The sequence below is a fragment of the Triturus cristatus genome, chromosome 5_2, assembly GCF_964204655.1.
Source record: "Triturus cristatus chromosome 5_2, aTriCri1.1, whole genome shotgun sequence".
Lineage (NCBI taxonomy): Eukaryota > Metazoa > Chordata > Amphibia > Caudata > Salamandridae > Triturus > Triturus cristatus.
The window spans coordinates 305811451-305830127 of NC_140588.1; positions in this window are offsets into that span (position 1 = coordinate 305811451).

Sequence of the window (18677 nt, forward strand, 5' to 3'; positions counted from 1 at the left end):
CTACCACGACCCCCACCACCATACCGACGCCCCCCACCGCCACCCTCCGCACCTGGACCCCGGTCAGCACTGAAGACACAACACGCACGATGAACACCATCCACTCCGGATCCCCCACGGACCCCTGTCCACACCACATCTTCAACTCGGCCGACTATATCATCGCACCCCACCTCCGCGACATCATCAACGCCTCCTTCAACACCGCCACCTTCCCGGATTGCTGGAAACACGCCGAGATCAGCACCCTGCTGAAGAAACCTACAGCTGACCCCACTGACCTCAAGAACTTAAGCCCCATCTCGCTCCTCCCGTTTCCTGCCAAAGTCATCGAGAAGACCGTCAACAGACAGCTAGCCGCCTTCCTTGAGACCAACGGCTCCCTCGACCACTCGCTGTCCGGCTTCCGAGCCAACCACAGCACGGAGACCGCCCTCATCGCAGCCACAGACGACATCAGATCCCTACTGGACAACAGGGAAACAGCGGCCCTCATCCTCCTGGAGCTCTCCGCAGCATTCGACACTGTCTGCCACCGCACCCTGGTACAACGCCTGAACAATGCCGGAATCCAGGAGAAGGCCCTTGAGTGGATCACCTCATTCCTCGCCAGAAGAAGCCAGAGAGTCCGCCTCCCCCCATTCCGGTCAGCGGCCACTGAAGTCATCTGCGGCGTTTCACAGGGGTCATCGCTCAACCCCACCCTCTTCAACATCTACATGAGCCCACACGACCTCAAGATCATCACCTACGCCGACGACACCCAGCTCATCCTCTCCCTCACCAACGACCCGGACACCGCCAGAGCCAGCCTACACGAAGGGATGAAAGACGTCGCCGAATGGATGAAGAACAGCCGCCTGAAACTGAACTTAGACAAGACGGAGGTTCTCATCCTGGGGTCATCAACCTCCGCCTGGGACGATTCCTGGTGGCCCCCTGCCCTGGGCGCCACCCCCAAGCCAACGGACCACGCACGCAACCTGGGCTTCATCCTGGACTCCTCCCTCTCAATGTCCAGACAAGTCAACGCCATCTCGTCTTCGTGCTTCAACACCCTGCGCATGCTTCGAAAGATCTTCCGATGGATCCCCACCGAGACCAGGAAGACGGTCACCCAAGCCCTTGTCACCAGCCGGCTGGACTACGGGATCGCCCTCTATGCCGGCACCACCACCAAACTCCAGAAGAAACTCCAACGGATCCAGAACACCTCAGCTCGACTCGTTCTGGACATCCCCCGTCACAGCCACATCTCCGGACATCTGAGAGACCTTCACTGGCTCCCTGTCAACAAAAGGATCATGTTCAGACTCCTCACCCACGCACACAAGGCCCTCCACGACCTGGGACCCAAGCTCCTCAACAACCGCCTGACCTTCCACCAGCCCACCCGCCAGCTCCGCTCCACCAGCCTCGCCCTCGCCGCCGTCCCACGCATCCACAGATCCACCGCCGGAGGAAGATCCTTCTCCTACCTGGCGGCCAAGACATGGAACTCCCTCCCCACCCACCTCCGGACTACCCAGGACCATCTCGCCTTCAGGAAGCAACTCAAGACCTGGCTGTTCAAGCAGTAACTTTCTCCCCCCCCCCCAGCGCCTTGAGACCCTCCGGGTGAGTAGCACGCTATACAAATGCCATTGATTGATTGATTGATTGGTAGCACCAGCACTTTTTTTCTGACATCTTGCACAAATATGAGACTCAATTTATAATTAAAAAGTGATTGTTTACATAAGTAGGAAATGTTTACACCCATTAGCGTATTTTGCACAGACATAACAAAATTACAATATGTAGATAAACAGGTATTATGTCATGATTTTAAAATTTGGATTCATACTTTTTTAATAATCAAATTGTCCATTCTATATAGAATTGATAACAATGTGCTTTGTTCAAAATGATTCTTTGCATTATGCATGCATGTAAACAAGCATTGAGGGGTGACATAGTATAAAGTCAAAAGCGATACTGAGTAATTGATAATACTTACCAGGATAATAATAACATTTCTGTTTTTCAAAACTTGATGCATTTATGCAAATATATGGAATGTAAACTCACTTATTAACAAATGAATGATGTTTGGCGCTAGTTGTAGAAAACACACGGATAGTCTGTTTTCTAGTTTCATTATGAGAGTGAAAGAGGGAAAAAAATTATGCACTTGTCACTTTAAAATGGGGAGGAATGACGTGGTGAGTCATGTGATCAAGAACGCTCAGAGGTTCGAAACGCGTCATGGCAGCCATGCACTGAAGAAATTAAACATATAATTGCACTGAAAAAAGTGGAGTTCGTGCCTTTCTTGGTTCCGGGGGATTGGATCGCTGAGAGACAGGAATACGGAAAATATACATATATATATATATTATTTTTGCCATAGCTAAAACAAAATGACAATGTTTACAAAGATAAGAGTGATTAATTATTCCTTTTTTTGCATATTTGCACAGGAAGTGATTGTTTTTTGCACAATTATTTTAAAGTCATATTTATTGATATATATATTTTTATCATAAATGTTTTAGCTGATCATTCTGAAATAATAATATATACATATTTATATGGGTATTTTTATTCTTCAAATGTCTCTATTTTATGTCCATAGCATTATGCAGCCGAAAAACGATGTGTATTTTCACATGATTGTTAAGAAAAGCAATGTATATTTACAAAGTCCGAAACAAACGAAAACAAACAAAAAATACCGGTTGTTTTTTATAATATTTCTTCTATGTCTATGCAAATGTGATTGACCAATGGGTGGACACGTAGCATTTGAAAAAGTTGGCAGACATTTGCTTTCTCGTGTGATCAAGGGCACAGGGTGCTCGAAACGCGTCGCAGAGGGAGTTAATAAATTACATCAACTGCCTACCTGTTTGGGTCCGTCTTTCTCTGTTCGCCGCAAAAGGAAGTACGAGAAGTTTTGGAGCATATATATATATATATATATATATATATATATATATATATATATATGATTCCTCCAGGCTTAGGTAACTGCCACCGCACTCCTGAACAGAGGGTGCGCCGTCGAGGCGGACCACCCAGGCTCGGTCCGTAATAAATTTCAAAATTCCTCGTACCGCAAGGATGACGACGCCGTGTTCTGGTCAGAAAAACTTTATTGCAATCGGCTGGTAGGACGCGTTTCGCCTGACTAGCAGGCTTGTTCACCAACGACTTGCCCGTTTCTTGAGCCATTTTAAATAAAGTGTTCACAATCGTGTCACATGACTAAGACTACTGACAGAGTGTATTGGAAGAAAGACTCGTAGTTTTTCATTATGGCATACAAGCACTGAATATCACGATCGTTACAATGAATATGGATATCAGTTTTAGTAAACAAATAGACGCTTGATCCTTAATACATTTCAATACATAATTGACAAAGCATAATCTCATTATTTATAAAACAGTATCTCTTCTAAAATTCATTAGACTAGAAGAAATCTTGTCGGGGTTAAGCCCTAGTGGGCCGTAAATTCAGTGCTTATTTTAAGGACAAATTACAAGTGAATTTCATCCTCGTAATATACCCCAAGTGGGGCTGATACTACAGTATAGTCCCAAGTACATTCATGATTCATCTTAAAAATTTGAAATTGTGATTGTGTATCTAAAGTGTAACAAATATATAAACAAAAATAATAAACTAAAAAATTCCTTAGAAAAGATACAGTTAAAAAACGGGGCAGAGAGATTGCCTATTAAATATTTGTTTCTCATCCCAAGCGCTGACGCAAAATTCAATTATAAATGTGTCACTAAATCTTCCTCAATATTCAATCCTCCAGGGGACCGTGTATTGAGCTCTAAAATGTAGCAGGACTCAAGTTTACGCAACTTTTTTTCTCTGTTTCCTCCTCGTTGGTTTGGAGGAATACAGTCTACCACAAAGTAAGATAGGCCTTGAGTACTCTTGTTGTGATATGCTGCAAAGTGTCGCGCAACAGGATAGGAATTATCACCATTCCGAATCGCTCTAAGATGTTGTAGCACCCTTTTGTGGACTGGATGGATCGTGCTGCCTACGTACCTCAAGCCACAAGGGCATTGGAGCACGTAGACAGCAAAATCTGTCTTACACGAAAGATGTCCTTTAATCTTTTTCATCCGTTTTGATAGTCCTAATGTGTAAACCTGTGTATTCTTCCCAAAACTACAAGCTTTGCATTTGGTGCATTTGGTGAACCCATCTCTGGGTTTGAGCCAATTCGTGGACTGTTTCTTGGGACGCTTCATAACATTACTCACCAGCATTTGTCTGAAGGACCGAGCCCTTCTGAATGTTATTGCTGGTCTCCTCTGAGTTAATTTACCGAGGATTGGATCATTTCTGATCAAATGCCAATGTTTAGTGAGAATGCTTCTGATTTGACTATGCTTACGATTATAGGTTGTGATCATTCTTGGTTGATTCTTTTCCGAATTAGATGTTTTACTTTTGCTGGGTCTAAAAAGGATATCTTCCCTTGAAGATTTCCTTGCCTTTTTAGTTGCTGTTTGTAGATTAACTTTGGTATATCCTCTAGCTCGAAATCTCGAGTTGAGTTTTGTTAGCTCTTTCTCCAAAACTACTTCTTCACTGCAATTACGCATCGTTCTTAGGCATTCTCCGTATGGGATGCTTTTAATCAGATTCTGAGGGTGGAAACTTTCTGCATGCAAGAGAGTATTCCCTGCAGTGGGCTTTCTGTATAGTTTTGTCTGGAGTTTGGAATTGTTAACATAGATGGAGAGGTCTAAAAAATCTACTGACAAATTACTGATGGTGCTGGTGAATTTAAGATTTAAATTGTTCACCTGTAGTTTTTTAATAAAGTTTATTGCTGACTCCTCCGTTCCTTTCCAGACTACAAACAGGTCGTCGATAAATCGACTCCAGTGTAGTACATTTTCCTCCCACTCAGTTTGGTGTGCGACCTGGACCACCTGCTCCTCCCACCAGCCCATATGCAAATTAGCATAGCTGGGGGCAAAGCAGGTGCCCATCGCTGTCCCGCAGATTTGGTGGAAAAGCTCATCATTAAAGAGTAAGTAATTGCTTTTCAAGCAGGTAGACACCATACTCAATAGCATCTGGGTGTGGGCCCAAAGTTTAATCGGACGATTACTCAAAAAGTGTTTTATGGCGTTCAAGCCATCCTCATGTTTGATACTGGTGTAAAGTGTAGTTACATCAATCGTCAACAACAGATAGTCATCTTCCCAGGGCAAATCGTAAATTTTTTTTTTTTTTTCAGAAAATCTCCTGTATCCTGAATATAGGATGGTAAAGTTTTTACTATAGGGCATAAGAATGAATCTACAAATTTTGATGTGTTCTCAAAAGCTCCTCCTATTGCGGAAATGATGGGGCGCCCTGGGGGATTATCTAGGCTTTTGGGCACCTTAGGAATCAGATAAAAAACGGGGATAACCGGTTTGTCTATTTTCAGAAACATATGTTCCTCTGAGGTTAATAAACCTTGGTTATGCCAGTCTTGAAGTTGTTCATTAAACTTAGAGAAACTCAATTGCATCAAAGACTCAGCAACTCTTACATAATTGCTGCAGTTATTAAGTTGTTTGTATGCCTCATTCAGATATCTGGTTCTATCCCATAGGACCACATTCCCTCCTTTATCAGCATTTCTCACAATACAGTTACCATCTGAAGTCAATTTAGTAACTAACGCCGAATACTCTTTTTCATGCTGTGAATAGACTTTATGTTTCACACTCGTACATTTCTCCAAATTCTTAAGATCGTTAATCACTAGTTCATTGAAAATGTCTATAGAGTCCTTGGCAGTCATGGGTATAAATTTGGATGGTGGTCTAAAACTGGTAGGTTCATTTGCGGTGATTTCAACCTCTTGTTCTCTGGCAGTTACTAATGCTTGACTCATAGAGAACCCAGAGGTTTCTTCTTGATCGTGAAGGCTGATGATCTCATCCTCATTAGTCCTTGAAATACAACGATCACCATCATTGTCCATGCCCCGTAGACCCAGCATAAGATCCATATCTGCAACAGAAAGACTGCCTGGATGATCTGAAACAGCAGGACCGCTGCTCTCTTCTCGTGGTTTCAGTGCCTTCTTTTGTGCAAATAGTTTTTTCAATTTTAAAGTCCTGACAAATTTAAATACATCTACTCTAGTTGTTACGTAGTTGAAATCTGCTGGTGGACAATAGGACAGTCCTAGTTTAAGTAATTTGGTCTCCTTCTCAGTTAGTGTGATGTCCGTGAGGTTTATGATTGTACTTTCCTCTTCTTCGGGTAAAATTTCAGTTATTGTTTCTTTTTCAAGTTTGCGGGATTGGTATTTCTTTGTCCCCTTCCGCCTCTGTTGCCTCTGCCTCTTCCTCTTTGTGTAAGGCATGTATATATATATATGTGTATATATATATATATATATATATATATATATGCAAAAAAGAAGTAGAGAACTCTGGGTAGTTCTCAAGTTTAGGTGGAAAGCAGCTCCTGTATAGAGCACTCTCAACACCAGCGACACTCTAGATCTGCTCACCTCAAATGTCTGCTTTTCTATCAAAGTTTTTAAGCATAGGATTAGCACAGTGCTATCCACGCCGAGATAGAAATGGACAAAGTCTTTTGCCATTTCTACAGCAAAGTCTTTAAGCATAGGACTAGCACAGTGCTGACCTTGCCGAGCTGTAAAATGACAAAAGCCATTTACCACTCCAGGCACAGTATTACAGCTTTGAATTGGTAAAATACCAACCAAGCCAACCTGAAATGAGTAAAAGCAACCCCTGACACAGTGTTTCGCTCTAATTAGAGCTCTTCAGAGAGGTATAGCTTTGTCCAGACACAAGGGAGCACCCAGTATACGTCAAAAAAATACCCTTTCAGGCATAGAGTGACAAATAAATTATGCAAAAAAGAAGTAGAGAACTCTGGGTAGTTCTCAAGTTTAGGTGGAAAGCAGCTCCTGTATAGAGCACTCTCAACACCAGCGACACTCTAGATCTGCTCACCTCAAATGTCTGCTTTTCTATCAAAGTTTTTAAGCATAGGATTAGCACAGTGCTATCCACGCCGAGATAGAAATGGACAAAGTCTTTTGCCATTTCTACAGCAAAGTCTTTAAGCATAGGACTAGCACAGTGCTAACCTTGCCGAGCTGTAAAATGACAAAAGCCATTTACCACTCCAGGCACAGTATTACAGCTTTGAATTGGTAAAATACCAACCAAGCCAACCTGAAATGAGTAAAAGCAACCCCTGACACAGTGTTTCGCTCTAATTAGAGCTCTTCAGAGAGGTATAGCTTTGTCCAGACACAAGGGAGCACCCAGTATAAGTCAAAAAAATACCCTTTCAGGCATAGAGTGACGAATAAATTATGCAAAAAAGAAGTAGAGAACTCTGGGTAGTTCTCAAGTTTAGGTGGAAAGCAGCTCCTGTATAGAGCACTCTCAACACCAGCGACACTCTAGATCTGCTCACCTCAAATGTCTGCTTTTCTATCAAAGTTTTTAAGCATAGGATTAGCCAGTGCTATCCACGCCGAGATAGAAATGGACAAAGTCTTTTGCCATTTCTACAGCAAAGTCTTTAAGCATAGGACTAGCACAGTGCTAACCTTGCCGAGCTGTAAAATGACAAAAGCCATTTACCACTCCAGGCACAGTATTACAGCTTTGAATTGGTAAAATACCAACCAAGCCAACCTGAAATGAGTAAAAGCAACCCCTGACACAGTGTTTCGCTCTAATTAGAGCTCTTCAGAGAGGTATAGCTTTGTCCAGACACAAGGGAGCACCCAGTATAAGTCAAAAAAATACCCTTTCAGGCATAGAGTGACGAATAAATTATGCAAAAAAGAAGTAGAGAACTCTGGGTAGTTCTCAAGTTTAGGTGGAAAGCAGCTCCTGTATAGAGCACTCTCAACACCAGCGACACTCTAGATCTGCTCACCTCAAATGTCTGCTTTTCTATCAAAGTTTTTAAGCATAGGATTAGCACAGTGCTATCCACGCCGAGATAGAAATGGACAAAGTCTTTTGCCATTTCTACAGCAAAGTCTTTAAGCATAGGACTAGCACAGTGCTGACCTTGCCGAGCTGTAAAATGACAAAAGCAATTTACCACTCCCGGCACAGTATTACAGCTTTGAATTGGTAAAATACCAACCAAGCCAACCTGAAATGAGTAAAAGCAACCCCTGACACAGTGTTTCGCTCTAATTAGAGCTCTTCAGAGAGGTATAGCTTTGTCCAGACACAAGGGAGCACCCAGTATAAGTCAAAAAAATACCCTTTCAGGCATAGAGTGACGAATAAATTATGCAAAAAAGAAGTAGAGAACTCTGGGTAGTTCTCAAGTTTAGGTGGAAAGCAGCTCCTGTATAGAGCACTCTCAACACCAGCGACACTCTAGATCTGCTCACCTCAAATGTCTGCTTTTCTATCAAAGTTTTTAAGCATAGGATTAGCACAGTGCTATCCACGCCGAGATAGAAATGGACAAAGTCTTTTGCCATTTCTACAGCAAAGTCTTTAAGCATAGGACTAGCACAGTGCTGACCTTGCCGAGCTGTAAAATGACAAAAGCCATTTACCACTCCAGGCACAGTATTACAGCTTTGAATTGGTAAAATACCAACCAAGCCAACCTGAAATGAATAAAAGCAACCCCTGACACAGTGTTTCGCTCTAATTAGAGCTCTTCAGAGAGGTATAGCTTTGTCCAGACACAAGGGAGCACCCAGTATAAGTCAAAAAAATACCCTTTCAGGCATAGAGTGACGAATAAATTATGCAAAAAAGAAGTAGAGAACTCTGGGTAGTTCTCAAGTTTAGGTGGAAAGCAGCTCCTGTATAGAGCACTCTCAACACCAGCGACACTCTAGATCTGCTCACCTCAAATGTCTGCTTTTCTATCAAAGTTTTTAAGCATAGGATTAGCACAGTGCTATCCACGCCGAGATAGAAATGGACAAAGTCTTTTGCCATTTCTACAGCAAAGTCTTTAAGCATAGGACTAGCACAGTGCTGACCTTGCCGAGCTGTAAAATGACAAAAGCCATTTACCACTCCAGGCACAGTATTACAGCTTTGAATTGGTAAAATACCAACCAAGCCAACCTGAAATGAGTAAAAGCAACCCCTGACACAGTGTTTCGCTCTAATTAGAGCTCTTCAGAGAGGTATAGCTTTGTCCAGACACAAGGGAGCACCCAGTATAAGTCAAAAAAATACCCTTTCAGGCATAGAGTGACGAATAAATTATGCAAAAAAGAAGTAGAGAACTCTGGGTAGTTCTCAAGTTTAGGTGGAAAGCAGCTCCTGTATAGAGCACTCTCAACACTAGCAACACTCTAGATCTGCTCACCTCAAATGTCTGCTTTTCTATCAAAGTTTTTAAGCATAGGATTAGCACAGTGCTATCCACGCCGAGATAGAAATGGACAAAGTCTTTTGCCATTTCTACAGCAAAGTCTTTAAGCATAGGACTAGCACAGTGCTGACCTTGCCGAGCTGTAAAATGACAAAAGCCATTTACCACTCCAGGCACAGTATTACAGCTTTGAATTGGTAAAATACCAACCAAGCCAACCTGAAATGAGTAAAAGCAACCCCTGACACAGTGTTTCGCTCTAAGTGAGTGAAATGTCCACCTAACTATAACATGTGTGAAGCCTATGGTTTTTTAGGTGAATTTGTACGGTTTTTTAAATGCTAAGTTATGTATGTATTATTATATATGTTTTTTTTAAGGTTTTTCACCGTGCGTTTTTTTTTTCACCCTTTGGGGTCCTTCAGGGACCCCCTGACAAAGGCTAGGGTGTCAGGAACTCTCTACCCTAACCCCTTTTCACGTTTCGCACTTCCTGATTTCGACCGATTCGAACGTTGACTGACATGTAACCACCAATCAGAATTACGCTCGCGCACGAAAGGGTGCGCGCACCGTGCGCGCACGGTGCGCGCCTATAGATATTTATGTACTTTTAACTGCAATTTTCTCAAGAAATACTGAACAGATTGACTCCATATATGCAAAAGGCACATGCCTGACCTGAGGACTACCTCTTTGCCAAATTTCAAGTAATTCTGTTCAGCTGTTCGGGCTGTACCTTCGACTAAAGGTCCTATGGGAAAATGCATGGGGAAAACGTGTTTTGGGACCCCCCTTTTTTCTCAGCCCCCGCTTGACGAATCACCCCGAGACTTTCAGGGTAGGAGCTGAGCGGAGCGCCCCATTAGTTTTAAAAATTTCGCGAGGATTTGTCAACCGGCGCCAAAGTTATTCAAAATAGAATTTTCAGATTTCCTATGGAAACACGGTCCTAACTATAACTATCTACTGGCGACTGCCAGTAGATAATATATATACATATATATCTAGAGGTGTGCAGCCTTTTGGGAATATTGACGATCTCGCGCAGAGATCTGATTGGCTGGCAACACTTCAACCAGGAAGTGTTGGCAGCCCCTAGAGACCCCCCCCCAGGGCAAAGAGGCATTAAAAAGAAAATTGCCAGGCAATCGTGTGGATTTGCGAATTTGTAGCAATTGTTTTTTAAAGCGCTTCTTCCTGTGCTTGGTTTTATTAAAGCCCCAGTGTGGGCCATGTACCAGGGGCATAATTTGTTCTATATTTTGTGGAGGGGTGTACCCAGCCTCCTCTCCATGACCACTCTTGGCCAAAGGGACCGCCACCTCCCTGGGGCAGACCGAGTTAAAATATTAATGGAGGGTGGCCACGCAGGACCCATTCTGAGGCTTTAACAGCCCCAGGGACTACAAACTACCTTCACGGACCCCCTACATTGTCCTTAGTAGCCCTAGGGATCACCACTTCTCCAGGGCCACAAATTGATTTAATGGAGGATGGCATGCGGCCCCCCTTCCAGGCCATTTGCGGCCCCAAGGATCACCACTCCTGAAGGGCAGGCCCTTGAAAATAAATGGAGGGGGCAGAATGGCCCCCATCCTGGATCCACTAATGTCCTGGGGACTACCAGGGCTGGCTCTCTATGTCCTGGGGTGTCCACACCGGGGACGCAGCTATTTGCTCTAGCTTGGCAGGAGCTTTGATAGCTCCCACCAAGCGAGAGCAAACAGTATATAAAGCTGTCAAGCAGGCAGTAAAACAAATGACAAAATTGCTCCCACACACAGGGAGCAGCATTTTTTGCTGCTCCCTGCAAGCAGGAGAAAAGTTGGATCCTGCTGGAGGCGGGGAGCTGGCAGGGACCAAGGGGCATTGAGGCTCGCTCCAGGGCACCCAGGAGCAAGAGGAGGGGCCCTGAGGATGGGGTCACCAGTGCCAAAATCGACCCCAGTATGGGGGCCACGCGCCCCCTCCCCCAATTATTTTTGGGTGGGTCTGAGGGGATCGGGTCCCAGGGCCGAAATCAGCCCGGGGACGTGTGGCCCCCTTCTATAAAAGACATATCAAGTGTATTTTCTCAGCAATTCCACATTGAAAGAGGATCAGAAATGCTTTGTGCAGGTAAATGCATCATTGATCTATTGGAGCACAATCTGTAGTGACTGTGATGAGTAGATTATTTCTTATCCTTACCTGGTGAGACTGGGGACCATGGTTTGTCGGTTTGACCCCGCCCACCTTAGCAGTATGCATTGGACTTCTCGAGTTTTGCAGGACAATGGGCAGCTTAAGAAGAGGCCACCAGCGTGTTGCCGCCAATTTTAGTGAGATGTTCTTGATGTCCAGGAATGTAAGGGCATCTCCACCAAACAAAGAAGCACTTACTTCATTTATTTAAGAAGAAGGACCCTTGTTTGGTCGAGGTTTACCTCTTTGCTGTCTCATTGTCTTCTCTTTAAGATTATTCATGTTATCACAGATCTTTGGATAAAGACGCACGAGGAACAATCACATTACCAAAACGCACACAAGAACACTGGTGACATTTCCATGTGGTCCATTACACAGCTGTAGTATAGAATACATACTGGACATTTACCCTACAAGGTAGCACTTGGTAATTAATCAGTAGAAAGTACTCTACTTTGGCTCCTTTTTGAAAGTTGCAATACATGCTCGTAACACAATGTGAACATTATGAAGGTTAATGATTCTATATTTATATTGTAATTACGATTAATGTGAAATACATGGATATTTTTATAGACCCATCTTCTTAACCCCTCATTATGATTAAGTACAGGCGTAAACCAAAGGGCCCCAATTGGGAAATTGTTTTCATGGTTTTTGAATATGAACTGATTTTATTTTACTGTTTTTATGATCAATAAGACTTGAGTACTATTATGCTGCTGTGTGACCTGTGCTTTTATGGATATATTTGTATCTGAATAAAGACTTCTGAATTGAATTGAATTGAAAGTACTCTACTTGGGTAGATATTTTGTGCAAAACTTTGGACTCTTATTGAATAAAGAGGCAGGTGCAGTTATGTTGTGGCCCAGTCATTCACACAGAAACTGACACACCTACACCAGCACTTGCACCCACTCATACACTCAGGCACTCACACACCCACTAACAGACCTACTCAGATACTGATACACCCACTCCCACATACAGTGAGACACTTATACACCCACTCCCAGACCTCCTTGGACACTCACACACCAACTAACACTCTGATTAAGACACTTACATACTCACACACTCCTTGAGACTTGCATGCACTCACATACCCACTGAGACACATGTACACCAACTTACACACTTAGACACTCATGTACCCACTCACATATTCATGCATCAATGCACAGATCAATTCAGACACTCAGGCACCCACTCACAAACCCACACAAACACTCACACACCCACTCACAGACCCAAAAGAAACTCACACACCCAGTCATAGACATTCTCACATCCACTCTAAGATCTATACAGCCACTCACACACCCACTCACTGACATATACAGACATTCACACACTCACTATCACAGGTTGCAGATTACAGTGAGGAAATAAAATGAAAAAAACCTTAGAAATTCACAAAAAAACAAAGGTTACAGGGACGTTAGGGTTAGGAAATAACCTCAAAAACCATTGTAATTCATTGAAAAAACAAAAGGTTAAAGGAACGTTGTACAGGAATATTCACCCTCATCCACACCCTTCAAACTCTTCAAGTATGACGACACTGTAGGTGAACTCCAAAGTGCTTTATTGTCTGGCTTACATCAAATACCTTTTGGCTGGTTCACAGCCTTGTTTAGTTTCAGTTGAGATGTTATCAGTGATATAACTGACCATGTCATGAGTGATGTAATATATGAGGTCATAATCAGTGCATTGCGGGGGCGTAAGTCATAGTTAGCTCAGGTAACTATAATTGCAGAATTTCTATGGTTTTATACGAGGAAAATCTGAGCCTAAGTATAACATCCCTGTAACCTTTGTTTTTTTAGTGAAGATTTTTCTAACTCTATTTCCTAACTATAACGTCCCCATAACCTCTGTTTATTGACTGAATTTCTAAGGTCTTTAAATTCTATTTCATAACTATAATGCCCCCTGTAACCTTTGTTTTTCTAAGGGAATTTCTAAGGTTTATTTTAATTCTATTTCCTACCTATAACGTCCTTGTAACCTTTGTTTTTTTCAGTGAATTTCTAAGGTTTTGTAAATGTTATTCCTTAACTATAATCTCTAACCTTTTAGGGTTGGTTTTAGTTTCAAGGGTGTTGATGAGGGTGAATATTCCTGTACAATGTCCCTATAACCTTTGGTGTTTTAGTGCTGGTATAGGTTGGTGAGTAGGCGCATGAGCGCTTCAGTTGATCTGTGAGTGGGTATGTGAGTGACTATATGGGTCTATGACTGAGTGTGTAAGTCGTTTTGTGGGTGTGTGAGCCACTGTATGGGTGAGTGAGTGGCCAATTGAGTATCTGTATGGGAGAGTGAGTGACTGTGTCAGTGACTGTATGTGTGAATGAGTACCTGTGTGAGTATCTGTGTTGATGCAACAAGAAAGAAACCATTCATCAGAGACACTGCAGATCAGATTCCACTCCAATAGATTAACAATGCATTCACATTCAGTAAGGATTTCAGATTGTCTTTCAATGTGAAATATGAGAGGGAACACACTTAGTTTGTCTTCTTGAAGCCCGATAAGTTAGAATTGTTTGTGCTATATAGAACTGCAGTTTCAACTGGTGCACCTGCTGTATGTGTATTTGTAACTGCCTGCCATTTACTTTTGATTTGTGTGAAATAAGCATTTGGGCTATAATGAAAGCACATTTTTTCCAAGAGGAGTCTACAGTTTAATTGTAAATGTGTACGGAATTGCAGCACTTTCTGCTACTTATATAATAAGTGCTACTGTGTCAGGTACATTTCTAGTCCATATTCTACACTACAGTTGCATCAAGGACCATAAGGTAATGTGTGCAGTGACCTTGTGTGCATGTTTTTTTAATTCGCATGACCTTGAAATTCGCAGGTATTTGCTGTTTTGTCTTTTCTTGTTATACTCGCGAATCCTTCCTAAACTGTTCCGATACATACTGTCTGATACAGCGGGAACTTCGTGAAAGCAGAATGATTTATTAAAACACTTAAAATTATATGTAGACATTTCAAAATCTATATTTGAGGTAAGGGTTTTAGTAATAATATGTATTCATTTACGTTGTGATAAGTGATTTAATGTTATACGCATGTTTTAATATATATTTTGGTATTCACTGTGGTATCACAACATCACCGCAACTTCTTGCGCATCCTATATGACACACGAAAAAAAGGATATGATTGGTTAAATAGTTTTCATGTTTATGCAGAGGAAGTACTCTCCCACTTTTTTACTTCTCTCTGTAATTGTGTGGATTGACACCTGTTACTGTAGCATTACCTTCATTTTGATTTTGTGGCATACTAGGGGCTTGAAAAATGGCAGCGTGCTCCACCTCAAGTCAGGGTCCAGATTCAGAGGACCACTCTTCATTCACTGAAGACAAGCAACTTCTCAAGAGAAAGGAGTGGCATGGGTGGTGGAGTGCAAAGTCCACAAACAAAAAGTTATTGAGGAGTACCAGCAAGAAGTACAGCCATGGAACCACCTCAGTACTCAAACATTTGCAAACCATACATCCACTGCATTTTTTAGAGAAGAAAAGGAAAGAGGCAATATTAACATCTACTTGGGGCAGCAGGCTACTGAAGATACGTTGCCATTCCCAGGAACTATCGATTTTCCAGCTATTATACCAGACCTGGCTGATATGGGCACTTTTTGCCGCAAGTACAATATGGTGTTGTCTGTAGGAAAACAATCTTTTCCAGCAATTATTGAGGCAAAGAAGTGCCACTGGCTGATTTATTTTCTCTGCTGTTGAACCTATTGCACAGATTTTGTGCATGTTGTTTTCTTTAGTTTCTTTTTTATAGTTCACGTTTTAAAAATAAAAAAAACACAACAAAGTTCAGAAAAACCATACAAAACTTTTAACAAACAAAAAAAGCTTCTTGTTAGAACTGGCTTACCTGGTTTGCAGAAAAAATACATGTTTTTGTTGGTACTCGAGTGTAAACACCTGTCAAAATATTTCCATATATGTGGTAGTTTAAATGGGTGTTTGAGTCATTGTATATGGGTGTGTGTGAGGGTACATGAGTGGCTGTAATGCTGAATGAGTGGATCAGTGAGTGGGTTTATGGGTGAGCGAGAGGCTGCATGAGTGGCTATATGGGTGAGTGGCTACATGAGTGGCGCTATGAGTAAATGACCCTTATGAGTGTCTGTATGAGTGCATGAGTGACTGTGAGTGATTGGATGAGTGAGTAAGTGACTGAATGAATGGCTGCATGGGTGAGTGGGTGTGCGAGTGGATATATGTGTGGGTGAGTGACTGTGTGAGTGCTTGTATGGGTACGTGAGTGGATGAGTGAGTGGTGGTATAGGTGAGTAAGTGAGTGCATGAGTGACTGTATGTGTGAGTGAGAGGGTGTATGAGTAACTGTATGGATGAGTGGGTGAGTGAGTGGGTCTGTGAGTGGCTGTATGGGTGAGTAAGTTATAATAATGATTTATTTCTTTATTCGGATGAAGATGCATCCATAAAAGATACAATAATGCAATCATACAGTGTGAAAATCATTACAGACAGATGAAACAATGCAACATTATTAAAACAAAGCAAGTTAGTAGGACCTTGAGTATCTAAGGCTAAATACCCCAATGCATCAGCAATGACCTCTAAAATACAAAACGATGAGAGATCAATCAATTCTTGATAGCCTGGATCTATGAGCTGCTGCAAAAACATATTACTGTGTGGCGGTTATAGGAGTTTAATAACAACTGCTAGTGCAAAAGATCCACTTTAGCCTTCTCAAACTTCAAACTCTTTAGTAAAGGCTAGAGAAATTGTTTTCTTGGCACTGAGAACCGTTTACACAATGAAACAAAGTGAAGCGTATCCTGTGGAGATCTAAGATCGCAGCCACAGGGGCCTCTTTGGGCTAAAGGAAGAAATCCAGCCGGAGATGCTAAAAGATGGTGCAGTTGATTGAATCAAAAATGTATCATTACAAATCTGTTGTGGGTACTGGAAAGTGCAAAAAGATATGGCTCCATACCCGACACAGATTTTAACATTACAAAAGACCTCACTGAGGGTTTACTGAGCTCAATAGTTTCACGCTAGACAGTGGCAAATTACAGGTATAAATATTTTGTGATGGTGACATCCCCGGGGCTTAAAGTGTCTTGTGCAAAGAAAAGGTATGGCCTTCCTATGGCCTGAAAGGATTCCTTTATATAATGTATCCACTGGATTGTATTACCATATTCCAAGGCCAGACAATCTGCTAAGATCAGGCAGTTTAAACCCTTATCTTCACATGTCTATATCTTTATCCAGCAAAGTAAGGATCCAATTGCCACTTGGTCCACCAGAAAATCAACCCCTAACTCTTTGTGCACAGACCAAGCTGGCGTACCTTGGGGGACTCACAGGACCCTGTGCAAAAACTTGTTTTCCACTAACTGTAGCCTATGAGAAGGGATGTACCCCTTAACCACACTGCCATATACACTTTCACAGTGGCCTTAGATTTATACAATTTTAAAATGACCTCCGGTGCCCATGAGCCCATTCTGCTAGCAAAGCTGGTAATAGCCTCCACAGATGTGTTCAACTCGCTAGACTTCCCATCTAAGAGGGCTCTCCACTGTAATCGGTCGTCGAATAACACACCTAGGTAGAGAAAGACCGGAACCTTAGCGGAAATATGGAGACCAGCTTTAAAACTTTTAATCTGGGACCCCTAATGACCGGCAACTAATACAAACGACTTAGCAAAATTAACAGGTCCAGTCTGCCCATAAAAGAGACACCATCTATTAAAATCTGCAGGCCCCGGGCTGTGCGAACCGTAAATCCTGCATCATCGGCGTAAAGTAATCTGGCAAGGCTCTCGTCCCCACTCTAAGGGGAATCCAACTGAAGTGCCAATAAGGCCGCCTCAAGACCATTACTATCAACCGATAATAAAATTGGAGCTAAAATACAAGCTTGGCGCACCCCTCTCGTGCAGTTAAAATGATTTATAAGTGCCCCCTGCTGCTGTTGTCTGGGCGTGGAGTGATGTAAGCAGATTGACAATACAAGGGTCCACTCCCAGAGAAATTATTATATCCCAGAGCTTGGTCTGATTAACTCAATCAAACGCAGATGTAAGGTCCATGAAGGCAAGATACAAAACACCTGGTTGCCTCATTATGTATTTAGCTGTCAAAAGAAAAAGATTGAGGCATTGGCCAGTAGTTGACATGCCTTCACGGAAACCAAATTAAACGTCCGATAAAATCTGATTGTCTGTGGCCCACAAAGACAATCTGGATAAAAGGACCCGACCCAGGACCTTTACTACAGTATCAATAAGAGAAATTGGGCGATACGATTGCGGGTTGTCCTTGTCTCCTTTTTTGTAAATTGGGATTATTGTAGCGGTAGGCCAGGAGGGCAATGTCCCCTCTGAGGCCGCAGCATTTAGGACTTGAGTTAAAAGGGGGGCCCAGACCTTAATATTATCACAAAGGAGGCCTGGAGGTATTCCATCTGGACCCAAACTCTATGCTTGAATATACCTCATCAAGGGAGAAGCTAATAAGGATTAGATCTGGACTAGGGGGTATGTCTACTCATGGCTCCACCAAGGAGCCTGCAGTATAAACCATTTTGAAATGGGAAATCCACTGGCCTGACGTACTATGACGGCACACAATTAGTCTGGCTGGGTCCGCAAAGCAGGGATTATTAAATATCTTCCAAAATAAGTTTCAATCCCCCAACTCCCCCGCTTTGGATAAATCCTCCCAGGCCTTCTTGTGTAACTGGCACCTGCGTACTTTCACTGCTTCTTTGTAAAGACGCGGGCACTGAGTCACTCCGTCTTTCTCCCTGGGCACCTGCTTCAGAGCTACCTTTAGTCTCCACAATTGTTGTGAGCACTTGCAGTCAAACCATGAGTTGCTATCATTACGTTCCGTCCATCCCGTTTGACTCTTTAAATAGACAGTACAGTGTTCAGATGTTACACTAAGTCCTAGGTGAAAAATGATAGCCATAGTAGAATATGTTTATCCAGAAATTGATATTTGTTCAGCTTTGGAGTTTGTAATTTTTGTTTCCAATTTACTTCCATCTGCTCTGCATCGTTGTATCATTATTATAAG